Genomic DNA, 27,904 nt, shown 5'->3' with positions numbered 1-27,904 from the left:
CACATATCCTATAAGATGCTCATCACTGCTGAGCTCCGTGGGAATCAAGTCTGTGAGCTCAGCATAGAACTCCATTTCCACTTTGGCCAAACCAACCACGCTCCTGAATTTCTCCACAGATTTCCTGCCAGCAAGGTCCCAGCACTTGGAGGTGACGATGGATTCCAGATGTTTGAAAGCAATGCCATGACCTACCATGTGAATACTCCAGAGGCAGCAGCCCAGTGGTAGAGTGGGTGAGCTTTGGTGACAGCAATATAGTACCCCAGCCAGTGTTTCCCACCTCGGGCATCACTTACCACAATAAGTAGGCCACAGAGTACACAAAGGAGGAAGTGAAGCAAATTCTAGGGCTTTGGATGTTCATATGAAGGCAAAGACTTTTTTGATGAGTGAGCCCATGACACTGACTGGCATCACAATTATCTGCACCCTGTTGTGGTTCAACAAATAGGTCCTAGAGTCTTCTTTCTGCCAGGCCTCCCCAATAGCAATCGCTGATTCCTTACTTCCATTAGTCAGTACCAGGTCTGGGCTGTGTTGGGGGAAATGAAACTTTGTGAGAAGATGGCCCAGTTTGAAGCTAAAAAGTCCGCAGAGAGCCAGCCTAAAAATAACAGTTCAGAGAAAAGCTCCACTGAACAGAAAGAGGAGGGATAGGCGGCTGCCCCTGCTCCTGAGTCGAAGATGGATGAATTATTATTTTTGAATGTAGTGCTGGGTGCTAAGCTGAATTCCAAAGACCCCTTTGCTCACCTGCCCAAGGGTACCTGTGTGTTGGATGAATTTAAGCACAGAGTCCAGTAAGGACACATATTCTGCGGCACTGCCTTATTTGGGGGAGCGTTTTGAAAAGGATGGTTACTCCCTGTGGTACTCTCAGTACTACCTCCTGAAGAGCTCACCCAAACCTTCATGAGATACAACCTCATCCCTGGAATGTTCCAACAATTGGACAAGTGGAGGAAGAATGCCTTTGCCAATGCCATCTTCTTTGGAAACAACAATGGTAGCTCCATTTCTGGAGTGCATGTCATCCAAAGCCAGGAGCTTGCTTTCTCACTGGCCAATTGGCAGGTGGGCTCTAAGTCATATGCATGACAAAAAATGACACTGGCAGTGGGGACACCCAGACACTGTCTCAAGTGTACTTTTCCTGAGAAGGGCCCTTCAAATACATGGGGGAAACCTTCAATCAGGGCAAGATCTTCAAGTGAATATCTTTTGCCATCACATAGCTGCCTGCACCTGCCCTTTAGGGAGATGGGAGAGGGAGTCATTGATGGCAACTAAATGTTGATTAAAAAAAAAACAACAATAAAGACATATTGTCTGGGAATTTAAAAATTCATTCTTTTTTTTTTTTTACAAATAACTTCTTTGTACTTTACTTATAGATGCAAAATATTGGAAATTAGCTGTCCAAAAGCAGGTTTACACAATGTAACACAATATAGTCCTGATATTTTCAGACACTTTAAAATATTGTCAAAAGGTCATATTACAAAATATACAATATGATCATAACTATACAAAAATACAAAATAAAAAGAAATATACTAATGGATAACTCTTTCAAATAGTGTGGGTTTAGGTAATGAAAAAATTCATTCTTAAGTAGCTCATGAACTTAAGTAGACATCACAGTGGAAATTACAAAATATTTGGAACCCAACATGGAAGAATTGTACATCAAAATCTGTGGAAAGACTATTTAGTGAGAAACTGATAACTTTGAATGTGTATATTATTTTAAAGAGATAAAGACTGAAACTAGATAAATAAACCATTCACCTCTCAAAAATAATAGTTTATAGAAAATGGAAGAAGGGATTTTAGGTTAGGATGCCAATTTGAACACATGCATCTAATTTCTCCCTCTAGAGACTCCACTAAAACAACAGTAAAGGAATTACTTGAAGGGGTGTAAATGCAAAAGCACAGAGAGAGCAGAACAGGAGAAAACAGCAATGAAATATGGAAGCTGGAATGCAGATGGATGAGTTATAACTGACTTGGCAGACCTGGGATAGCCAAATCCTAAGCCACATAGAGGCAACCTCAAAGACCCCAGACACTGGCAGAATCAGGTACCTCTGAAATTGGAAGGGAAGGGGGTACTAAATTAAGGAGGATTTAGTGAAAGCAGTTTGGGAAACAGTTAATCCTTAGAGACTTCCTGTACTCCACACACTATATATGGAGTATGTAAGTACCATCTCCCGCTCTGGTAGAACATCAGAGGGTCTTCTGGATTGGGGGAGAACTGGCCCAGTGGAGGGCGTGGGGATCCTGTCTGAGAGAGGGCGACTGGTGTCATAGGCAACTGGATGCTGAGAGCCTAGTCCTCTTCTTCCCCTTGGCTACAACAGAAGATTGATAGATTTTTCTCCAGAGAATCTGATAGCCCAAGAGGAAAAATCTAAACAGAATGACACTGGGAGTCTTCCCAAATAACAGCCCACCCAGATCGCTCTATATTGGAGAAAAGTGTTGACTATTTTCACCCATTCTCTCAATTCTTCCAACTAGCTTTTTAGTCTCCTACTTCTAAACCTCAGCAATTAATGAAGGGTTGCTTTCTCCAAAGGAGTTCTTACAAATTTTGAAGAAAGTTGAAGCCACACCATGACTAGAAGACTGTTTAGCTTATTTCCTCTGGCAGCGGAAATATTGCTCTTTCCTTACACAGCTAGGTTTGGGCTGGTATGCAATTTTCCAGAACTAAACCATGTACCTATTAGGGATATATACACAGGTTATAAATAAACTGGATGATGCATCTCTGGGAAAAGGATGGATGCAATGAGGTGGCTACATGCTGTGGGGAACTGGGTTGACTGCTCTCCATTTCACCCCATGCAGGTTCATTCTCTATCCCTCACTGCCATACTCTGACCCTACTCTGGGCCACAGGGAGGCCGACCCAACAAACTGCCTGACCAGGACCCCCTTATCTTCTGGCTTTTTTTTAGTTTGCCCAGTGGGAAATAACAGCAAAAGAATGGTAGGCAGAAGAGAGAGGTCAAGATATTTTTCACCAACATGAGGGTATTTCCATGGGGGGCTATGTCCATCTATGACTATAATTCCTATAGACAGCCTCCCTTCCTCAGTTTCCACCAACACCATCCCCTTCTACTGCCCCTAAGTCAGAACTGGGTCAAGATGGGAAAATGAGATTATGCAAAAAATGATCTCCGGTAACTGGTATTCTTTATGAAAATTCAGTAAAATTAGATCCCTACATCACACAAGACACACAAATCAATTTCAGGTCAACTAAAAATCTAAACTGGAGAAATTTTAGGTTGCATATGTATGTTACTAGAATAAAATTTTTTTTTAATGACCATTGGACTGTATGTGATGAATAAGGAACCCTAATGTAAACCATGGACTTTACTTAATAGTACAATTATAAGAATATTCCTTCATCAATTGTAACAAATGTACAGACAAATGCAAGGTGTTAGTAGGAGGAATATATATGAAGTCTATATTTTCTGTTTGACTTTCAGTAAACTTACAACTTTTCTTAAAAAATAAAAAAATAATTTGGGGTTAGCAGATGCTATAAAACTTACAGGAGAAAATATAGAATAATAGATTTATGACCTTTGGCTAGAAGCACAAAGATTTCCTTAAAAAGACAAAAAGTACAGTAAAACAATGACAAACCATGAAACTACCTTCTAGCAAGGCTCTTTCCATAGCATAGTCAAGTCTCGCCAATGCTGTTCCAGGGGAGTCTCCGGGGCCAGGGATGGAAGGTGCCAGAGGCATTAGGAGCCAGGATCCTGAAGTTCTATGTTTCTTAATAGCATTGTGAAGAATGTAGGTCAGATTTTACCTTCCTGGAAAAACAGCCGAGTATAGGAAGTCTATGGAAGGATGACGAGCAGCTTTTCCTCTTCTTGGAAAGCTTCCCTTGACACCCTGCAGAGCTGCCTGCTGTGGGGGCCTCTGCCCTCCCAGAAGCTTGTCATGACTTCCATCGACTGGTAGCTGCTCTTTGGCCTGTGAAAGTGGCCAGTATCTCTGAGCTGCTGAATGAGCAGCTGGGTAAGGTTCTTACTTTGTCTCAGAAGGAGGAGGCAAGAGGAGAGGAAACAGCATAATGAAATCTAAGACCTGAGAAAATTCTCCAGTTCATTTGACCCTTTAAGGCACTAGCACAGCACAGAGCCTATGTACAGATTGCTCTGCCTGAATGTTCATGGAGAGAATTGTTGATTCAGGCTACACAGGACCCTCATGGGTCAGGGCCGGTGGAGACTCTGCGAATATGTGTAAATGTGCAGGTGTGCACCAGAGAGCAAACGGAAATAGCAAAAGATTCCTAGTCCTGGCCTGAGTGGATAGGTGCATGTCAGCTTCATTGTTTGCAGTCTCAGCAAGGTGGCAGGAGGAAAAATGACTCTGGAGAGGAAAAACCCTGTTCTATTCAGGAGAGTTACCAGAGGAACTACCTGCGCATTCTGCCTTAATGAATCCCTGGTAGAATTCCACTGGCATCATTTAAACTTGTGTTAATGCATTGTGATGGTTGCAGGCTTTATGGACCCCACAAAATTATGTTCTTACAGTTAATCCACTCCTGTGGATGTGAACCTATTGAGGGTAGGACCTTTTGATTACGTTATTTCAGTTGAGGCATGCCCCAGGTAGGTCTTAATTCTTCTACTGGAGTCTTGTACAAGCAAGATGAAAAGAGAAAGACAGTGAAGAGCACAGAAGCTGAGGGAAAAAGCCACAGAAACAGAGAGGAAGTCACTGAAGCCAGAAGCTGGAAGCAATGAAATCTGGAACAGAATGGGGAGACTAACAGATGCTGCCTGTGCTTTGCCAGGTATCGTCTTGACAATGCCTTGCTCTTCACAGCCTCAGAACTGTGAGCATGTAAACTAATAAATTCCTATTGCTGAAAGCCAGTTCACTTCTGGTATATTGCATTTCAGCAGGGTTAAGTGAACTAAAACATGCATGACCTGTGTTACAGGATCAGGTAATATAGTATGTATTGGTCAGGTATGGACACAAAAGTTTAAATGGCTACTATGGATATTGACAGGCATTATGGAAATTCAAAATTTTGCCCTGGTTTTTCAAATGCCATGAATTTACCCAGCATACTGCTATATTGTGTCAATAAGGCCAAAGGATCAGAGCCCTACCTGATCTTGTTCTCTTAGTGATTTTAGAACACTTTTTGAAGCTTGGAACAATTCGAGTGAAGGAAGGTTGGACATGGGAGGCCACAAATGTCTGCCAGAACAGTGACAAGGTTAAATCCTCCCTGAGGAGACCAGGCAGACATGCAAGGGGAGGGTGTACTGGGCTCAGGGCTGTGCTTGTCTTTCCTTAATTCTAGGTGTGCAGAGCATTCATGGCCAACTGTTTTCTGTCCTCCAGGAAAGTTCAGTCCTGGGTTCAGTGAAGGTTATCCCCCTGTAAAATCTGAAATGCATTTATTAAATAGAAAGCACTCCTAATACCTCCCCAGTTTCTAAAGCTTAAATTGTATGATTGTGTTTGAAAATCATCTCCTGTGCGGCTCTGGATAAACCCTGTGTGGGTCTGGATAAAGGATTACCAGAAGGCTTTTATTTAGCTGGGGTTCACTCAAGGGATGAGATGCGATGGCTGACATAATTATTTCACTTAAATAACTAATATATAAGTAATTACCACAACGGCAATACTGATGATAGGAAAATCCATCATAGCAACTAATACCTATTTTGCCCTTACTATGTGCCAGAGACATTGTGCTAAATGATTTACAAACCTTATTTCACTTAGTCCTTGAGATGCATCAAGTGATTATCTGAGCAAAGAGGCAGCCAAAGAGCTCTCACCTCTGATATTTTTGACTTCTTAGCCCAATTGGTATAATTTTAAATCATGTACTCTAATGAGGTCAATATGTTAAGTCTCTCATCACTCTTTTCTCAATGGAAGAAATTGCTTGATTCCTCTGGAAGGCCATTGAAATCCATATTTCCCATTATCCATATTTTGGGTAATATCCATATTACCCAAAAGGATAAAAAGGCATTCAAAGACTGGCCCTACATTCATCATTTCTTGAACAAACATTTATTATGCATCTACTGTGTCAGGAACTTGTTTTGGGTGTTAGCACACTGCTGCTTAAATGCCTAGTTCAGAGATTTGGAGCTTTGTTAGGTTCTAGGATCTTCATCTTGAATCAAGGTAAATAATACTTAATAGAATGCTTCAGCTTCCTGGTTGCTAAAACAAATAGCATACAATGGGATAACTTAAGCAATGGGAATTTATTGACTCTTGGGTTTGAGGCTAGGAGAAGTCCAAAGTGGAGGCATCAGCATGGCAATGCTTTCTCCCTAAAGACTGCATTTCTGGGGCTGGCTGCAGGCGATCCTTGGTTGTTAGCTTTTCTGTCACTGGCAGTGAACATGGTGGCATCTTCTCCTTTTTCTTTTGAGTTCTGTTGACTTCCAGCTTCTGACTGTTCCCCATGTCTCCTCTCTCTGCAATTTTCTCTATGAGGTTTAAGACCCATCTTGTTTTACTTGGGTCACACCTTAACTGAAGTAACCTCACCAAAACGTCCTATTTACAATGGTTTCACACCAGAGGTATAGGGGTTGGGACCTGGACATGCCTTTTGTGGAGGACATCATTCAATCCCCAATGTGGAGTTTAACAGAAGAGGCTAAAAGCTATGGAAAAGAAGATGGCAAAATGGGCTCAGAGTCCCCCTTTTTCCATGAAGGATGTGTTGTTAAAGATGTACCACTGCTATCCTCCAAAGCTTGTCATCCTTCTTAGAAAATGTCTCTTAAGCACAGCCCAGATCCTTATAGAAGGCAAGGCAGTCATGATGGGTGGAATAATAGGACACAAAGGGCAGATATGTGGAAAAGTTGCAGATGGATACTCAGTCACAGTCACATTGTCTAAAACTCACTTAATTCAGCTTAACACATTTGTTGGGTTTCTACAGTTGATTTCTATTTTGCTCCCTGGCTTTCCATTTTCCTTTCCTTTCTGTCCCACATAAAATTTTTTCCTCAGTTTTCTTGTTCAATGAAGAAGGAAGATCTGTTCTGGCTGGTTTGCTCAAGCCTCACCTCAGAGGCCATTCTGCAACCCAAATGTGCTGAATCATAGGTGTTTCTTGGTCTCCACTGAGACAGTTCACTGAATGAGTCTTTCCTTACTGGGTTTTTGTCTCTGACCATTTTTTTTGAGTTGTTACTAATTTTTATCTTTATATTCCACTGCATCCTATGGCTAGAAAAATGGAATCATATACTTCTGTCTTTCGCAGTTTTCTGAAAAACTGCTTTACCACCTTTTTTTTTTTTTTTTTTAACCCTGTGCCTTTTGAGGCTGTTCAGGTGGTATGGTATGGTGACCCAATTTTTTTAAGGGACATGGATGGATTTTCAAAAATAATAACCTATCGGGATTTCTTAGCTAAGTTTCTAGAAAAAAAGAGCTTAATGCATAGCTGAAGTGCTAATGCCCTATAAAGAGGCATAATTCCCAGGTGGCCAGAATGAGGGGAAAGGAAAATAAGGCAGAGAAGGTGCATTACTAAACTGCCACTGCTTCATAAGAAACCCAGCAAGTTGCTTGTCTACATGGGATGATTTTAATCAGGACACAGAGAAATATCATGCTTCAGAGTAGTCCAGATGAAGGAGGAGAGGAGGAGTTTATTGGATGGCTGTCCTCCACCTTTTATCTCCCAGAGGGCAGAGCCTGTCCCATGGAGAGTTAAGTTCTTACACTCCCAGATTGCATATTTCCGCCTTGGGAAAGCTGGATTTTATACCCTGTGGTTTCGTGCTTCATCCCAATCCAGCAATGGAGGGAACAGCCAGAGGCTCCCAAGATTAGTCTAACATGGAACAAGAGGCTGACAATCTTGAGGCAGGTGAGGCCAATTAAATCTGACCTCCTAATTCTGGCATGGTCGCTGCCCAGTCTGAGGAGATGGGCAAGGTCTCGGTGAAGTGGCAGGGGAAAAAAACCGATTGAACTTCTTATGGTGGTCCAAAAAAGGTTTTAGGAGACAAAATTAGCTTTGTCATCTGAACCCCTTAGAGCAGGGGTCAACACATTTTTTTATTTTAAGGGCCAGATGGTGAATATTTTAGCCTTTGGAGATTATAGGGCAAAGAGGCAAAAATCAAGGCCATTATGTAGGTACTAATATGACCATTTAAAATACAACATTTAAAAATATAAAAATCACTCTCAACTCATGAGCTATAAAAAGACAAGCAGCTAGTCAAATTTGGCCCTAGGTGTGTCAATTTGCTAACTCTTGTGTTAGAGAACAGGGATCAAACTAGGAGTTCAACTTAGCTTCTGATAGGCACCAAACAATTGTTATCATTTAGAACTTTTGTAGGAGACAGGTCTTAGAGAGTGGGGATCATTTAGAATTGGTTGGTGGCCCAGTGAGGTTTGGACTCTGCCCTAGAGTTTTTTATTTATTTAAGTTTGCATGGACCTCTTCAATGGGGTGCTGGAGCTGGCTTGCACTGGCTTGCCAAAACTGATTCTGCACATCTCTTCCCAACTCCATATTCATTGATGTCACATCAGTAGCTTACCTTGGCCATAGTGGGAATATTTACACCATGGAAACTGGCAAATACTGCAAAGCAGGTCTTTGTGTTTTTTTTTTTGAGGGGGGTGGTGTAAGCAATTGTAAAACACTTACCAATATACCCCTGGCCATTTGCCTCGTTGCATTAACTTTTCCTAGTGAATTTTCCAGTGACAGTTATTTGTCACTTGGGGAGAAATATAAAGAGGTGATAAGAGAGCCAATTAACTGGGCTGGGAGTTTGGCCTGACAGGAGAGAAGGGAAATGGCCTGAAGGAGTTCCTGGCCTATTGGTCACTTGCCTACATGACAACTCCATTTGGATGTCAGAGGCTCCACAAACTTAACAGATCCAAGATGGCCCTAGAATCTTCCTTTGGGAGTCATTTGGCTCTCTCTCTCTTATTTACCCCTTCCTACTAAATAAAATCAACCCTCATGTCATGCTGACAAACCCTTCTGAATATCTGCAGGCTATGTTAATTCCTCTCTGTCTACAAAATTCCCATGCTCTCATCCTCACTGCCATTCTCACCTGCCTGACCTCCTAACTGGCCTCCTACTGCTGGGTCTACCCCCTTTCAATCCAGTCTCTGAATCAGAAAAATCTTTCTAGAATGAAAATTTTCTACTTAAAACCCCTCAGTTGTATGCTCTGGCCTCTAGAATAAGGCCTAAATTCTGTGGTTTACAAGGCTCATTTCTATCAGCTGAGGCTTTCCCTCTCCAACGTTATCTCTAACTCCGGAGCTTTCTCACCACCTTTTGACCATGTTGCATTTTATATTTTCAGGAATGACTATGTCCCTTCTCACATGCTGGCCTCTTCACCTAGAAACCCCACCTTCAGTTTTGTCTGGGGAATTCTTACTCATCCTTCACTTATTACTCTACTCACCCTTCCTTTCTTTGAGACATTTCCCTCACTTCCCTGCTTAGGCAGCAGAGCGGGTTGCATTATCTCCAGGGAGAAGCTGCCAGAATCTCCTCTGCCCCTTAGAGGAAGGGGCTGTTGGAGTCCATGGCATGTTTGCTCCAGAGCCTTATCTGTTGAGTTTATAGGACCCTATAAGCTTACAACCCAGCCCTGTCTATGGGACGCCTGTTTTTCTATCCTTCTGTGAACACCAAATATATACTATAAACTCTTTAAGCAGCACTACCATAAGACATCAAAAAACAAAACAAAACAACTTCTGCAATACCTAGTGGATCCCAGAGTGGAGTAGCAGGTAGATGCAGCTCTAGTTTTAGGAGATCCCTGGCTTCGAAACACAGTCTTCAGATTACTGTAACTGAAAGAATAACAAAGATGTACCATTTTTTTCCTGTCATTTTATGGCCATGGGAAATGGTGTCTGTCTTCTCCCAGCAGTCTGTGCATTGGGGGCTTACGGCTCAGGCCTTGTATGGAAATTGGTGATGATTATGATGATGAGTTTCTGAACATGGAACTTTGGGGTATTAATGTTGAATTTAGTGGTTATAAAAAGGATAACATTTGAGACTCATCTTTTTAAAGGATTAAGCTTGGATTGAAATGAGAATTCCAGTTCAGGTATAGCCAGAGAGCAGTTGTGCCAAAGAAACCTTGCAGCATTTCCCAGAACAGAGAAGAGGTGGGGCTGGATTAAGGACCGGGTGGGATTGTCAGAGCAGGCAGCCCCCCTACCTGGTGCTGCACTCTTCATCTGTCACCTCACAGTCCTCCCTCTAGTATTTAAGCCATTTCCAGTTGCAATCTCTTAAAATCAGGCAGAATATATTCACATCTGGTGACTTTCATGTCCCGGTTTATGCTTCGCTTTGGCCTTTACTTTAAAAAAAAAAACCCACTATTCTGTGGCTACATTGTGTTGGTCTGGAAGGGCTCTGGAACAAGTGCATGTGACTCTCTTTGATTGCATTGTGATTGCTTTTGCAAATACAGAATAAAGAGGAAATCTGAAGTCTGCTTTTTTTGTTCTGCGTCGGTGGGTACCGGCCCTGGCTACACATCAAAATCATCCGAGGAATTTTTCTTAAATACAGATTTCCGAGCCCTGCCCCAGACCTCCTGAACAGACTTCCTATGCATGGAGCTGGGCACTGATTTAAAAAAATTCCCCAGGTGATTCTGATGTGCAGCCAGGCACGCTAAGCCATCGGCCCCGGTGATTTGCAAACGTATCAGAAATTGTCAGTGTGGTCTATCTCGCACGAAGAAGTGTTTCTTCTGTGCTGGAAGCTGAAAATTTCTTTTTGAGTAGTAATAATGTTGAATTTACCATCTGAACCTCAAGAAGAACGGCCTGACAATATCAGTGTTTAAAGGGACTCCGTGGAGCAAAGTACAGTTATCGCTTCTGCATTGCAACTTTCCCCATCGTGGTTTTGATATCTTGCAGGTCAGCATAAGAAATTAAATTGGAATTCTCTGGGAGTTTTGCAGACAACATGCACAGGCCAGCAGATGACATGGAAATACTTTAGAAACTCAGAATGGCAGTAGGATGCCATTATTTGGTGAAGTCTGGCCTTTCCTGATTCTATGTGAAGCTTCTCCCGGATGCACCGACCACCCCCACACCCAGCCCTCTTCTCCTCTGGGCCCCCATTGCTCTCCTCCGAAGGGGTGCAAAAGGCTCTCAGGGAGTAGCTTGGCCAGTGGCCTTGGTATCTTCCAGGATTTTCTGCCTTCTAGCAGCTGCTAGAAGTTGGCAGCTGGACATGCTGCTGCTGGCAAACACTGATGACACAGTGTTTTCAGGCATGGCTTAGAAATGGCAGGACACTGTTTGCAGTCTGTCCTAGTGACAAGGCTTTAACTTCACAAAAAATGTCTTTGGTATTTGCTTGATTTCCCTGTTCATGGGCTGCCTCTTGAAAATAAAGGAACAAGAGTCTTTAACCCAAATTTTAAAATAAGATATGGTAAACACCCCATAAAAGAGAAAGAAAAGAATTCAGACTTCTCTTCTGGTACAAAGGAGGGCTAAAAAATGTTGCATGGATTTTTCACCTCGCTGGGGTCGCATCAATCACCCCTGTGATGTGAAAGTATAACTATATTTAATTGATTCATTTATATTGGTTCCTAAAAGTAGGAATAAGCAGGCTTCCTATTGGAAGTCTGTATGTTGACTTCTCTGTTCCAGTCAAAAAGGGAAGGGAATATATCAACTTTACAATTAGGCAGAGCTAGCTTTGAGTCCTGGCTCTACGAACTTCTTAGCTGGTATAACCTTAGCTTCCATAACTGTAAAATAGGCATAAAAATATTTTTGTTGCCAGGTTACAGTAATTTTTACATGCATGAGTCATGCCTGGCACATGATAGTTTAGGGTTACCCCTACTAGGTTCTGCATTTTACTAGTCCAGTTTTCCCATTTGATATTTTCCCCAAGCATTTCGAGATGGAAACAAAACACTTTTATCTTCTGGACAGTAACCACTCCCAGACAGTGTGGTTAACACACGTGAGTTTAACCAAAGCAAGCTTTAGGGTGAGGCTCTATTCTCCTCCCTCTCCTCTATACATAAAGTTAATCTTAGTTTTCTAGACTAGTCGGCACTGCCTCCCATACCTTCTGATCCTAATACAAACCTTTCTTCCCTCACCTATCTGACTCTTCAAATAAAATGATCAGTCAGTTCTCTCCTCTTCTTGCCTCAGCTCCCAGGCTTATTTTAACCATGTTTCTGAACTTAGGGAACGTTCTCTAACACAAAAGCCTTTTGAACAAAGCTCCTACTTTGCAAGAATTCTTACAGGAAAGGTATTACACACCTCTGCAGCTAAGTGAATTAAGTGTCTTGATTTTCTTTCCTTTGGCAGGGTAAAATCCCCCTCTGAGGAGGAGGGAAAAGTCTCCACTGATTAGCACATTCCCAATCGCGCATGAATTTACATTCATGAGTTATCATGTTAAACCATTTTTCTGGATCTTATTCAGAAAAGCTGCTACCTGGAATTATTCACATACCCCCACCACCCTAGCGTAAAGTGCATACTTGTTAGAGCGGTTGTGACGATGTCGCGGGCAGATGGAAATTTTGGAAGATAAGAGGCGTTTACCAGATGGGGTAGGTTGGAGGGGAGTGGGTGTATGGGGGAAAAAAAAATCTCCCCATGAGAACATTTTGGGTAGAATGTTAAAAATGTGGATGAAATTAACAAAAGCAAAGGGGGAAAAAGTCAGAGATCAGTAGGGCAGGAACAATCGTGGGCCTTGAAGTCACGGGTAGCTGACCATGGTTTGACCTGAGAACAGAGCCGTAAGCTGTATCAGAAAAGGGAAGTTTATTAAACCTGAGACTGCTTGGCCAGAGAGTGTTAGAGCATAAAGAATGAGGTGGTTTAAGAAGAGGAAGAACCCAAGAACCTGCTAGGGAAGGGAATTTACCTCTTCCAAAGGTAATTCCACAAAGGTGGATGTGACATAACACATTGGAATGAATTTTTGAAGAAGAGAAGAAATAATGAGTGAGACAGAAGAAGGAAGGGAGATAGAGATAGATACATAAATAGATAGAAATAAACAGAGAGATGTGAGTTTATGGATACTGCATTTCATTAAAAAATAAACAACTAAAAATATTGAAATACAGTGTTTGGGGAAATTTAGAGAGAAATCCAGAAAGAAGTTTTTACTGACACTCAATTGCATATCCAGATAACATATACATACTGTTTATATCACAGCCAGGAAATCTGTCTTCTCTGTGATGCTGTAGGAATAATAGAACCATCTGTCAGAAAGGAAGTGGGCACAGTCCTACTTGGTTGCAAAGAGATGATGAGATGAGTGGCAGTCAAGCACAGTAGAAAAACTCTGACTTACATCTCAGCTTTTCTGTAAATTCAAGTGCCTTTTTGTTTAGCAGGGATGGATGTACTTCCTACCTCCAAGGACTGCCGGGAAGGTGGACATGGATAAGAAGTGACTTGGCACTTGAGAGGCCCCAGGGTCTCACTCTGTATGCAAAGATATGTCCCTCAAACTGTCTCCAGGGTGAACCCACTGCACTCTCCCCCAAATGGGCACCAGATATTTGTCATATTTTCAACGTCCAGTTGTAGTGGGATTGCGGTTTTGCTATGAGCAAGCCCTTGCCAAAAAAAGATCTTCTGTTTACTGGGATATGTGAGAACTTTGCCTCCTGAGCTGTCAAGATGGTAAACACTTTCCAGCAGTGACTCAGAGTTGAAGGAGGTGGAGACCGGAATCGAGTAAATACTGTAAAAACCATGGACTCTTTAAAAAACAATGCGAAATGTTTGCAACGGTTGATAACGTGCTTCATGTTGGTTTATGTCGTTCTTTTTTGATGTTGCATCAAACGGTTTTATCAGAAAAGTGTAGAGACCTATGGCATAGCCAGTGCACAGTGATGGGAACCTTTTGACTTCACGGGGTTCCTCCCAATCTACCTAGATCAAAAATCATTTGGAACCCTGCATTCTGCTTTTGGTTTTCATTAACAACCTACGTAGCCAGAAAGCCCGCAGTGAGTTTTCCTGCCCTGAATCACTGTTATACTTAGCTTCTTTGCCTTTGACCTAGCACTTAGCGTTTATTGGGGGTGTTTTCAAGATATTTTCATGCTTGTTAGTCTACAGGACCTGCTGTTCAGCTTTGACTTTTCATTTTGCTTAGTTTGTGTGGGAGGCAGAATAATCAACCCCTTCCTTTCCCCCCCGCTGTACCCCCAGCGGTATTTATGTTCTAATCCCTGGAATCTATGAATGCTGTGTTACATGGCAAGGGGGAATTAAGGTTGCAGTTGCAATTAAATGTGCTAACCAGTTGGCCTTCAAATACAGAGATTGTCCTGGATTATGTGAGCCTAATCACAAGGGTTCTTAAAAGGGGAAGAGGGAGGCAGAAGATTAAGTGGCCAGAGTGTTCAGTGTGAGAAGGACTCCGTCTGCCCTTGCTGGTTTTGAAGATGGAGGAAAGGATCACGAACCGAGGGATGTGGACAGCTTCTAGAAGGTGGGAAAGACAAGGAAACAGATTTTTCCCTTCATGTTTCCAGAGAAATGCCACCCTGCTGACACCTGGATTTTAGCTCTGTGAGACCCATGCCAGACCTCCCAAATTGTAAGATAATACATTTGTATTGTTTAAGCCACTAAATTTGCAGTCATTTGTTGCAGAGGCCATCAGGAACTAATGAAATCTGCATTTCCCACAATGTGGGAATCAAGCGGAGGCAGTAAGCATGGGAATGAGCCTCTGCGGTCACAGTACCAGCTGGCCACTTGATGCCAGGACTGTCAGAGGTCATGGGTTGATGGGGAGAGGACCAAGCTTCCCCATGGAAACTTCCTCATCCTTCCACAGCATCCAGCACATTCTCTTCGACTGTCATGGCCTCACTTCCTGTTTTGGTCTTTTATTTTCTCCATTTCTGAGAACAGGTCCACTTGACCATACTGGAAAGAAGCCGTTCTGAAAATGTGTACCAGTGTTTCATTTTGAAAATTTTAATGTGAGAGCCGACGTGGGAAACCTGAGTTTACTAATGGTTTATGGCACTAAGTAAGTGTGAAATGTCCCAAGGGTACACTTTGCTTTCCAGAAACCAGTTTTTAAAATATCCCATCTAGTCTTCTCTCTAACAATGGAAGAGTAAATTATTTTGAAAAATTTTTATTGGCTTAAAACCTACTGTTCAGTGATATTTTTCCTTCTCGGACTCATTTTCATAGAAATGTTCTTCCTTAGTACCCTGTACCTGGTAGCTTTCCCTGCAGTTTATATTTGAAATGCTGAATCTTTCTGCCTTAAGGTTACTGAAGTGCAATCAACTGTGTGGGGGGGTTGTTCCTTTTAACTTATCAATTGCATCAGCTGGAGAGACCAATGGAAAAAGGCATTTCTAGGACCAGATCTAAGTGTGTAAAGGGGGATCCCAGCTTGTCCCTTAAAAAGGGTGCTGCCTGCTCATCTTTGGAGACTGGCAAGGGGGCATGACAAGAAATAGCCTTCAGGGTGCCTTAGCTTTCGGGTGAGTTGTTAAGTGGTAGACTTCAGTAAAAGCAGAATTTGAAAAAAGGTTAATATAACAAATAGAAGCCTGAAATGCATTCTAGATACTGGAGTGTATGGTAAGGGGAGGGACAGCTATCACAAAAGCCACTGTAATACAGTGATATAAATGCTATGATGTGAGAAATACAGCTTGCTTCCTCCCTCCCCCTCTCTCTCACTTTCTCTCTCTATTTCTCTCTCCTCTTCCCTTTGTCCCAATTTTGTTTCTATCCCACAGGGACCAAAAGCTGCTTGAGGACAAATGATGCATTTCACTTTCTTCCCTCCCTCCATCCCCATCAGTTTCTTGCCTTTTGCATACTCCATATATCTTTATTCTTTTATTCACAGCTGCTTGTATTTTAAGAAAGTATTTTGTTTTCTTCTTTGCATTGGGGGCAGGGTAACTACTTCACATGTTAGAAGGATTCCTGGAAACAGGGAAATACGTCTTTCGTTGGGGAATATTACGCACGCTAGCAGGTAAAGGGAGAGATTTGAGGGCCAGCCTTTGGGTCTCCTCCGATTACAACACCTAAGCTTATTTGTAAAGCCAGTGACAACATTTCCCAAGGCACAGAGAAGAATGCGAGACTTAAAAAGAAAGCCCTTTTCAGGTGTGTATTATGCGTCATAGTGAAAAAAAAAAAAGACAACATCTCAAAAGGAAGGCTTGGAAGTTAAGAACTATTTTGTTCCCTAGTGGAAAGCATTTCTTTTTTCTTATTGCTGGGAGCAGTAGCAGGCGCCACCAGGCAGTACAGGAAACATCCTTTGCTTGGAAAGCAGGATGTTACGATGCCAGCTTCACCAAGGAAAGAAACAATGGCTGTTTAATTTGTTTTTTATAGTAGAGCCCCTTGGAGGAGAAGGCAGACAGGAGGAGCTCAGAAGGGCTTCCTTTCCCTCAGGGGTGGCCCATCTGCTCCACTGAGCGGAGTGGGGGCCCGGTTCAGGAAGCTTTGCCAGCCAAGGGGGTTTACTCTGCCTTGGGCAAGACTCACTGGGATGCTGGCGCATGTGACCACTGCATAATTGTCATGCTCAGGGTACAGGGAGGCTTGTTAGGGTCTCCTTCCTGCGAGAGAAACAACTGACTTCTGTCCAGGGATTACTGAGACATATGTTCCGTGACCATCATAAATATCTTTCTCTAACAAAGCCTCTTTTGTTGGCTATTGTTGGGGGGAAAGAGAGTCAGTGAATGGTAAGGTAACTGAGGCTCACCCCCTTCAAGTGAAGAAACATTAATTTTTTTTTAATTAAAATATTTCAAAATGTCATCTTTTCTGCCTTTTAAAACAGAAAACAGGGGCAAAATACAAACATCCGTGAATGCCTTTGTGTCCTTAATAGGAGTATCAATTTTTAAATATAATGAATTAAGTCATCATAGCTATTTATTCATTTTGGTGTTTTAAATACCATTTTGAGGCTTGAAGCATGAGCCCAGCCAGCTATGAGCTGCTCTGCTTTTTTGAGCTCATGAGTCTTATTTTTCATCACGTTTCTGTTCTTTTTCTTGCTGCTTTGACATCTTTTTGGAATGAGTCTGGAAGTCCTTCCTTCTTTATCTTCCCTCCTTTTTACTGAAGTGATTAATTACTTTGTTCTAGTCATATGTAAAGGAAGAAGAAACAAGTTTTGGAAAGAACCTAATGAATGTCCTGTGACCTGAAGTGATGGCCCCTTAGGCTGCTCTAAGACCAACTTTTGTTTTATTCTTCCATCCTGGTTCCTGCTTATTCTGTTGAGGCTATCACGGCAGGGACCCTTAGATGATAAGGAAGACAGCTGTGACTTTGCAAGAGGATGAGACAGGGGTCTTTTCTGAATGTCTCTGATTAGGTTGAGGGTTTGAGGGCACAGGGAGGATCTAGATCAGAGAGGGGCCTCTCGGTGGGGCATGTGGTCAGTGAAGTTGGCCACACTGGAAGTTGTTGCTCTCTTCACTCCAAGGTGGCCTCATGTGTGGAGGTCACCTCCTCAAGGGAGGGACAAAAGCACTCAAGGTTCCCTAACATCTCCTCCTATTTTCACTCAGATGCAATGCACACACATCCAAGTGAATCTCTCTGCAAGATAAGGCTCTTTTCAATACCTTTGATGACATCATTTGTGAATTTGTTGAGTGACTACCAATCTTACAACTGTTGTTGACAAAGAAGAGATAGCAGAGTGAAAATATTTGTCATATGAGCCTCACTATTTTTCTTAATCATCTATGCTCTAACATGGTTGTGGAAGTAAAGTGTCCTCTTATGACTGTTTCAGACATTAGAGATGGAAAATTCGTAAGTCATTTAGTTTACCTTTTAAGACTCTTGTAGGTGCGTGGACTTCTACTGGTACTCTGGGTTGACTTCATCTCTACATGATTCTTTTTCAGGAGATGCAAAGCGATGGATGAATATTTCAGTATTGGAGAGATGTTTTCAAAGAGTAATGCCAGCTTGTGCCATTCCTATCTCATCTGGTTATACATCTTTAGTGGGTTGAGTCCTACCTAGGCTGCTGGACACTGCTTTTGGCTCTGATTCTCCTTGGAGCCTAGAGTAGGTCACTTAAAATTACTCTTGCTACTTTGGATGGTTTGTATGGTGTGTGAATATATCTCAATAAAATTGCTTTAAAAATATTCTTGTGCTTCGATTTTCCTTCTTTATCATGCCTTCCAATAGAAACAAATGTGGGCCCCATATGCAATTTCAAATGTCTTAGCACTTTTATTAAAATGTTCTAGGAGTTTCCATTTGAAAAGATAAATGAAAATTAATTTTAATAACACATTTTATGTAACCCAGTTTATTCAAATTGTCATTTCAAGACGTAATCAATTTAAAAATTAGTAATGAGATATTTTACATTCTTATTCTTCATACCAACTCTTTTAAAACTTGTGTGTTTTTTTCTACACTTATTATGTTTCATAATTCAGACTAGCCACATTTCAAATGCTCAATAGCTCTGCATGGCCAGTGCCTGGAGCACCTTTCTTTAATGGAGTATATGTTTATTGCTTTTTTGGTGACGAATGAATATCTGATTTGAACGATTTAATAGACACAGCTAAGGAATCATAATGGTATCAAGAAAAAATATGAACATTCTCTCTTCCCTGCATAGGCTGGAGATTCAGGTAAACTTCACAAGATCAGATTGGGGTCCTCTGAATCAGGACAAGACACTATTGAGGTGAGGACAACAGTAGGTCAGAACAGTCAGATATGGAAAATAGGTCCCTTAGCAAAATCAGCATGCCTTAGGACAGAAAAACCACGAGCCCATCCTACCACTTTGAGCCCACCCATTCTACTTTGAGAGATATTTTATCGATGAGACCAAGTAGCCCTTAGAAATTACAAAGAAGTACAGAAGTCTTACGAAGTGTCACGGTGATCGAGCTCGGTATTTAGAAACTGAGGCATGTTAGCAAAGATGTTGAAATGAAGAAAGGGTTTGTTATAATGACAAGTGCAAACAAGAAGGTGGTGGCTTGAAGGAGAGTTGACAAATCTATTATCTTTCTAGTTTCATCCAGGGTGGAGGGAATTCTCGCCAGATGATATGCTTGTCCCAGGCAGTTTGGTAGGTAGAAGCTTTTGGTGAAGAAGGGGGTGGGGGATGCTCAACCAGCAGCCTCAGCAAGTAAAAGCTCCTTCAGGGTGATACCATGCCCTTTGCTCAGACTGTGTAAGGAAAATACCTAGCCCTTGTCAAATACCTGCTATGCATTGAGCTCGTCAATGATTCTGGTGTAAAAGACATATTTCCCATCTTACAGATGAGAAAACTGAGGCCCAGCGAGGTCAAGTGAGTTGTTTCTGGCTCAAGAAGCCAGATAAAACTAGAATTTGGATTTTGATTCAGTATTCTTTATACTATGACTGCTTTGTCTCTTGAAACAAGATGATGTAATCCAGATATCACAGCCTAAGTCATTTAGGAAGGTAAGGTTTTCTCATTGCCTGCTAGGCTACCTGGGTGCTTCATGGAGGAGGTTGGAGGTGGGTGGGATGGGTGTCAGTGGAAGCAGCTTGCTTAGGAATTGGAATCAGGGATCTGGGGGTGAGTTTTGGCTCCATCCTGTGCTAGGAGTTTTTTCCAGGGTCAAGACCCACCCCCTCGAAGCTTATTTTGACTCATACTTATTAAGCATGAGATATCTGGCACTAAGTATATATTATCTCATTGCATATACTATTAATATATCCACTCTACAGTTGAGGAAAAGAGGCCAGAAAGGTTAAGTGACTAATCGATGGTCACACAGCCAAAAAGGACTAGAGGCAGAACTCAAACCCAGCTCTGTGGATTCCAAAACCTGTACCATTAACCATTACCCAAACCTAGGAATGGGACCTAGGATTACAAATCTTTTGCTTTTTTTTTGAGAGGCAAAAAGTGTGGATTTTGATGTTTTAAATGTTGACCAATTCACATTTCTTAAAAGCACTTAAGCAACCCACACAAAATACATGAGGGAACCTCAGGTTTATACTTTTAAGCCTCTTCCTTATGAATAAGGTTTTATGAGACAAGCCCAGAGATCCTTGTGTGTCCTACTAGTTTATGATTCTGATGCCATTTTGAATTTATGAAATAGATGTTAGTGGATGTGGTAGGGCCAGGAATGCTTTGGGGTCTAAGTGATTGGATTTGAATTGGGACCTTGAAACTCTGTAGCCATAAGAAGAGGCAAATTTCTTCACCTTGATGAGTCCCATTTTTCTTGTTTGTAAACTGGGAATTGTATTATCTACATTGCATGTTGATACAAAATTGAGATAACGCTTGCAAAGTGCCTGGTAGGTACCCGGTAGGTGTTGAGAAAATGGCAGCTCTATGACACATCTTTTCAAGTGGTCGTGGGTGTATGAATAGTGGGCCTGGGAGGCAATTTGAGGAGATGTAGGCAGAGCTCCCATCCTCACAGCTGGGATCTCTGACAGTTTGTTTTAAAACCTGCCAACCTCCCCCTTGGGAGGAATTGGTAATCGCTGATATTGGTGAATACCTTAGCAGGAATTAGTTGGCATTTATTCATTCAACAATTCACTTAGTGAATTCCTAACATGGCAAAAGAGAAATGCTTCCAACTCAAATCTGCATAGGAAATGCCTGGGGAGCTTGTTTTATAATAAAGGTCCTGAGATGCCACACCAGAGATTCCAATTTAGTCGGAGGGGGATGGGGCCTGGGAATCTGTATTTCACAGCTCTCTTGGGGATAAAGATGCAGGAGGTCCAGGGACTGTATATTGAGGATCCATGCAACTTCACTGCATGGAATGGCTCCCTAGAAGTGACCTCCCAAAGTGACCTAGCCCCTCGCAGGAGAAGTCTTTCATACAGGTACACACCTTGCCACACCTGGGCAAGCTACCACTTCAGGGTGGGCTTTGGGGGTCAGCCAGGCTTTTGGGGCAGAGCATGGGAGGAAGGCAGGAAGGAGAGTCTGTCTCAACTAAGGCCAAAGCCGAATCCCTTGCAGTGGAACCAGCCAGTTCATTCTTAGTAACTCTCAGTAATAAAACAGGACCATTTCAGTGTCCTAAAATGAGCAATAATTGCCAAGACAGGAATGTGATCTGCACGGACCTCCACACCCCCCGGTTATCATCTGCACACAGAGCCCACTGCACTAAGGCTGTCGCAGATGGGTCTTTTTGCTCACGGGAGGCCATCGGGAGGCGGGATACTTTGCCCGTAATGAAGTCTTTAGATTAAATGTGGCTGTGACGGGCCCAGCCGCAGGCAGTCATTTCTCGTCTCCCCACCCACGCGCCTCGGTGCAGCGGATATGTAGGTATCCCCTCTTCATTGCAGAATAAAGTCGCTCAAAGCTTCAAAGAGAGGATGTGGCGTAAAGCCGAAGCTGCCCCTGCGGCCCGGTACCTGGTTGGTTCAGAGAAACTGCTGCGCCCCTGTGCGGGAGCAGGGTGAGTGGGGTGGGGTGGGGGGTACCGAGCCGGCATGTGCGCTCTGACATTTGCTGCCCAGGTTTTTTTTTCCAGCAGCATCTGGAAGCGACTCTGGGAGGGTCAAAACAAACCACATGGTGTTTGCTGGGGGCTGAGCTGCAGCGTGGGCGGAAACAGCCTCAGGTTTCTCTCCTTTCCTCCTGCCTGAAACAGTCATCGAGCATACCACATTTCCCCCCTGCAGCGGTTAGACAAATGCGTGTCCTTCTCTCTACCCCAACACTCTCCCACCCCCCAGCCAAAGGAAGTGCTGGAGGAAGTAATGCATTAAAAGGATGGGGAGAGCGGCACTCCAAAGAAACTATAAGGTCAGGAGGAGGGAATCTTCTTTGCAGTTTTCCCCTTGGACTGAAGCCCTTGCAACCTTCTGCTCTAGCTGTTAACCCACGAGAGGCTGTGACTCAGTGGCACACCCACTTGGGGTTCATTATTTATCTCAGAAAACGGGTCTCTTGAAATATGAGCTACAAACGGATCAGCTGCAGTTTGTTTAACAAGTCAGCTCCAACTCCCTGGGGACACCAGCAACTCACAGGGCGGTTGCTCCTAATATTGAAAACACGAGAACTCTGCCAGCAGGGCACAGAGCAATGCTGACTGGAAGCCCTGGCAGTGATCCTTGTAATGAAGGATAAGAGGACAGAGGAGGTTCTGGGCTGGACCTTTCCTTTTACCTGGGGCGCACGACTGAGCTTGTCTTTGATGCTTTAATTGGTCCTGCACTCTTTTCTTTCCTCCATAAACCCAGTGAAATGATACATATGTAAGAGTTAGTCAAAACCTCAAATTAGACTATCTTTAGAAATGAGCCACTACAAAGAAAGCAATTAAATTATTGGCATGAAATAACAGGACATTGGAGGGTACTGCATGAGGAAACCAGCAGTAAAAGTGAAAGGCAACTACTTATGAGGATACCTGTGCTACAGTAACCTCAACTATGTATCTGTATATTTTCAAGCTTGAAAATACAGATCTGTGTATGTCATCAGGTGGGTTTCCCCAGACCCTTAGGTCCTCTGTATGTTCTGCCTCTGTTTGGCCTGGGTCATGGGGCTACCAAGGCACATCTTCACTTGGCTTTCCAGAAGGATCTTACTTGTGCCGAGCTTGTGTGTTTTAGTAGAACTTACTCAAAGTTTAGGGTATGCATGGAATGGGGTCTCCTTATGCAGCACTGGGACTTCTGCCATCCTCTGCTTCCTCTGGACCTCCCTTCTCTAATCTCTGGTCCTTGTTGGCTCCTCCTGAATTGACCCCTATTTGCTCCAAATTCTTTTTCCTGCTTTATTGCAGAGTAGGTGCCCCTTCCCCCAAGGGCTTGCTACAAGATGCTGACATCCTTTGGGGGCTCCGCTTCGGTCCCAACTTGTTTCCACAAACCCATTAAGAGCTTGGTAAAGTAAATGTCCTCCCTTTACCACCCTCTGCCCTTGTGAGAGTGCCCTTGGGAAGATGAAAAGCAAAATGTTCTCTACTGTTTATATAACCCATGGATCCCCCAAATTTTCTATGTCCCACTGCCATAGTCTGAACCCTCTCTTATGACTTTGTGGCAAATTCAGCCCCATCTCCTCATATTTTTGAAGTTCCCTCAAGGAGGGCTAAAAGGTGACAGCCACTCATTGTCTTGTTCCAGAAGGCCATTGGTGAGGACCTCTTGCTGGTCAGCTCTGCCCGTTTTGCAGTGGCCAGTATGTGCTGCTTGGCTCCCTCCAATCTGCTTCTTTCTGCAAGGACGGGCATGGGAACTCTCTCCCCATTTCCCAAAGAAGGCTCTTGTGTTTAATGTAAACCTCAGGCCCCGGAGGATAACCCAGGAGAATTATAATAGAAAATGTGCAGTATCCCTGCTTTTTGAGCCCTTCATTTGTGCCACCTCCTGATCACCCACTCCTGACCGCCTCCTACCATCGCGCTCGCTTGCCCCTGTCTTGGTCAGATCAGCTTGCTTCCTGGCCCAGAGTCTTTCCTCTGCATGTCCCTTACTCCTCCCTGTCTCCTAGCCCTAGCCAAAGGAAGCAAACATGCCTTGCTGCGTAAATAATGTTTTGATTTGCTAAAGCTGTGGAATGTAATATACCAGAAATGGATTGTCTGTTATAAAGGGCATTTATTAGGTTGCAAATGTACAATTCTAAGGTCATGAAATAATGTCCACATTAAGGCATCAACAAGAGGATACCTTGACTCAAGAAAGGTTGATTGCATTTGGGTTCCTCTGTCGTAGGGGAAGGTACATGGTTATAACTACTGGCCCTCTCTCTCCGCTTCTGATTTCAAACAGCTCTCTCACTCCTGTTTTCAGTGGCTTTCTCTCTAAGCCTCAGTGGGCCCTCACTTAGCTTCTCTGGGACAGACTCTGTCCAGAAGTCTGTACAGAGTTTCATCTCTTAGCTTAGCATCTCCCAGTGTCTGTATCTGGGTACATCTTGTGTCGATTCTTAGCTCTCTGTGTTTTCTGCCTTTTATTGGCTTTATATAGGACCCCAGTAAGTGGATTAAGACCTACCTTGAGTGGTCGGAGCCACATCTCCATGGAAACAACCTAATCAAAAGGTCCCTCCCAACAATAGGTCTGCCCCCACAAGATTGGATTAAATGAAATTTTTTTGAGGGGGTGGTAAATAACAGTTTCAACCCCACACAAGTAATCTCTCCAGAGATACCCTATCCACAATAAAGGTTGATTTTTATTTTAACACAACTTTGCATCTAGATTACTCCATTGATGTTTCCATAAACAAGCCTTGCTGGGAAAAAAGGGAGAGTCTCCTTCTCAAGCATAGATACTTGCTTCTACCCTGGAATGCAGAAATGACCATAGCCCCCTTTCCTAATATTTTATTTTTATAAGTTTTAGAATTATGGAAAAATGTTAGAATGGTATAATGAATGCCCACATTCTCTCTATCTATACACAGTTGCTAACATTTTGCCATGTTTGCTTTATCTACAGATATGTAACTCCTTGTGTTTGGCTGGATGTTTTAAAAGTAAATTGCAGACATCTTGGCAGTTTACACCTAATACTTCAGCTTCCCTGTCCTAAGAATAAGGACATTTTACAAACCACAACCCCATTAGCACACCTGAGGAAATGAACAGTATTTCCATAATACATTGTTGTTTCTGATTTTCTTCCATCATACTTTGGAACACTTAGTAGTATGTGTTGTTAGTTCTTGCTAATACCAGCTGGTTTGCCTGTCCAAATTGGGAAATATGATTGTTGAGAGTTAAACGTAAGATTCACTGATGATTAGAGCAGAGGTATGAAAAGTAGTTGTCTTAAAAGGTCTAACAGCTACCAGATCTTCATCAAATGACTGTGTCCAGATTGAATGTATTAACATACCTAAAAAAATACCTGTGTCAATCAGAAAGGGTAAGAAGAGTGGGGAGGGTAGCAAAGAGGAGCCCTGAAGGTGGATATTTCAACACTCCTCATAGCTGAGGCTCTGGGTCTCCTGGGTTGAACCAAACAGCAGGTATTAATTTTTCTTCTGAAAAAACAAAATACATGTTTTCAAAAGAAACCTGAGAAATGTCTCTAAATGCCAGGATGCTCCAAATGGAAGCTTAGGATTTCCTGATCTCTGGGTGGGAGGATAGGCACAAAATGAAGATTCCAACTTGCCAAAAATGTTCTGCCTATGGCTCCAAAGATGGAAGTGAAACTCTCTGCAGTGGTCTCTCGGTCATGCCGATATCAGGAAAGTCCATCCTTGCTGGGGCAAGGAGAATGGCAGTGCTGGATGTTGCTGAGGCTTCCAAATATAAACATTTTAGACAGAGCCCTTAAGTATTCTGATCAGTGCTTTGAAAAGCTGCTTGGAATTGCGTGTGGGTAGAGTATGTTCCTACAAACTACGTTTTTTCTTAATCTAAGATCTGGCAGTTTTTCCAGGAAGTTTTTGAAGGTGGTTTTGTGGGAGGGAGGGGGGCTGGGTTGGAGGGGAGAATCTTAATTATTTCCTTAATTAAGGATAGAGTTGCAGTTATCTGGGTTTTTTTTGGGGGGGTGGGTGGGTGTATGGTCCAGGAAGTAAACCTGGGTCTCCCACATGGTTGATGAGCATTCTACCACTGCACCACCCCTGCACTCTTATCTGGGTTTTTAACTGGATGTGTGTGATGGCTGTGGACCCTCCTTGGGTCATAGACCTGGTGGCAGATCTGTCTGGGATTCTTTTACTTTTGATCATACCTAAGAAGCAATCATTCTCACCACACCCTTCCAGAAGAAAGCCTAAATGGCTGGCCCTTACTTGCTGTCCCCCTTTACCTCCTGGTCCAGGACAGGGGAAAGGAGATACCTGGCCAAAGGACCTGCTCTCTTAATTGCCTGGTAGCAGTGAACGTTCACTTTTTGTGCTAGTTTGAAAATATTATGTACCCCAGAAGAGCCATGTTTTAATCCCGATCCAATCTTGTGGAAGCAGCCCTTTCTTTAAATCCCTGTTCAGCACTGTAGGCTGGAAACTTGATTAGATTATCTCTGAAATGTGGCATGCCCAATTTTGGGTGTGACCTTTGATTAGACAGAGATGTGACTCCACCTATTCCAGGTGGGTCTTGATTAGATTACTAGAGTCTTTAAAAGGGTAACATTTTGGAGAAACAACAGAAATGACAGAGCCTGGAGAAACAACAGAAGCCTCAGAGCCACAGAAACTTCGCAGCAGAGCTGATGGAGACGCAGACACACGGAGAACAGAGACATGGATGTTTGGAGATGCTTGGAGCCCAGCTGATGTTGCCATGAGATGTTAAGCAAGCCAGAACCTGGAGAGAGTCAAGGGAAGCAAGAGATGAAAGCCAGCCCTGGAGAAGTAAAGTGAGGAACCTCCACAAGAATAGAGGCTGAAAGTGGCAGAGTATAGGAGCAATGGACCAGTGCACCTCCCAGCTGGCAGAGGTGTTGCAGACACTTTGGCTTTCCTTGAATTAAGGTATCTTTCCCTGGATGCCTTAGTTTGGACAATTCTATAGGCTTAGAACTGTAAACTTGTAACTTATTAAATTGTCCTATCATAAAAGTTCTGGAATATCACATTCCAGAAGCTAGTAAACTAACAAACTCTTGGATAAAAAAGGGTAGGGAAGATGTTCTTGGCAGTTGAGTGTCCTTGGTTCATCTTATGGTTTAGAAGAATCAGCATATCCTTTGGTGAATCCAGCAATGATCACAGTCTCTAGAGCCAGAGGGCAAATCATGCTGTGTCCTGCTACCTGCAGAGAAGCTTTGAGGCTTTACCTGGGGAAAGCTGGTTCTAATCAGTGGCTACTAGAGGTGCCTGCCATTGTACTTTCCATTCAGTACAATCACTCAAATCCAAACTTCAAACCAACACTTAAATCCTTAAAACAAAATTGTCCACATATTTATTCTAAGGAGTCTTACTCATTTAGATAATAGTCTGTTGACCCTTAAAGGAAAACTCAAAGCCCAGTGAATAAGAGCTGTGGAACTGAAGCCGGGAATGACTTTTCTAGGATATTTGCCAGCTACAAAGCATTGCCAGAATATGGGTTTTATTTCCACAAAAAAAAAGAAAAGAAAAGAAAGGAAAGGAAATGCCAGTAAACACCTTACCTAACAGCATCTTTGTTTACTCTTGAGGCCTTGCTGGGCCTGTTTGCTGCTTGAAAATAGGAACCTGGGCTTCAGCAGGTGGAATTTCTATTAAACATTATTACATTTGACTCCATAATAATATCCAGGCAAAAGTGGGCTTTAGCTGATGGACTTCAAAAATTGCAATCCTATTTGAAAGATACACTGTTTAGTAAGAAGTGTGTGCAGGTTCTCAGGGTCTGATATCTTTAAACATGAGATTCCTTCTGATCCCCCTCATTCAGATCTGAGACCCAGAAAGCAACTCTCAGATTATGATGTAACCCTTAGATGTCCTCCTCCCAGGAAAGAATGCCTTGGTCCTACATGTTTTAAATATTCCAGTTTCTGTGTCAACAATGTCTCACAGTAAAAATTAGAAATCAAAATCAGAGAATAACTTATTTGGCTTCTGTGCTGGTTTGAAAGGAAGTATGCCCCCTAAGAAAAGCCATGTTTTAATGTAAATCCCATTTCTTAAAGGTAGAATAATCCCTATTCAATAGTGTATATATTGAAACTGTAATGAGATCATCTCCCTGGTTGATGTGATTTAGTTAAGAATGGTTGTTAAACTGGATTAGGGGATGACATGTCTCCACCCATTTGAGTGCGTCTTGATTAGTTTCTGAAGTCCTATAAAAGAGGAAACATTTTGGAGAATGAG

At 42.7% G+C, this 27,904-nt stretch overlaps 1 long non-coding RNA gene and 1 pseudogene across 15 annotated transcripts in view; both read left to right on the top strand.

The window, feature by feature from the left end:
- Positions 1-27,904, top strand: part of LOC143669987 (uncharacterized) — a 224,485-nt gene that overhangs the window by 2,457 nt on the left and 194,124 nt on the right. For 11 of the 15 annotated variants that reach the window (XR_013169184.1, XR_013169182.1, XR_013169181.1 and 8 more), the window contains exon 3: positions 1,885-2,090. This is a non-coding gene — a long non-coding RNA (uncharacterized LOC143669987). Of the gene's footprint in view, positions 1-1,884; positions 2,091-13,478; positions 14,112-18,023; positions 18,232-24,576; positions 24,709-27,904 lie in introns of those variants that run through there. The other 4 variants (XR_013169194.1, XR_013169188.1, XR_013169192.1 and 1 more) reach the window with 4 other exon arrangements.
- LOC143669569 (elongation factor 1-gamma pseudogene) lies at positions 16-1,317 on the top strand (annotated as a pseudogene).

The sequence above is a fragment of the Tamandua tetradactyla genome, chromosome 26, assembly GCF_023851605.1.
Source record: "Tamandua tetradactyla isolate mTamTet1 chromosome 26, mTamTet1.pri, whole genome shotgun sequence".
In the NCBI taxonomy this organism is placed as follows: domain Eukaryota; kingdom Metazoa; phylum Chordata; class Mammalia; order Pilosa; family Myrmecophagidae; genus Tamandua; species Tamandua tetradactyla.
The sequence above is the reverse complement of the archived record's forward strand: the minus strand, read 5'-3'. Positions and strand labels throughout refer to the sequence as shown.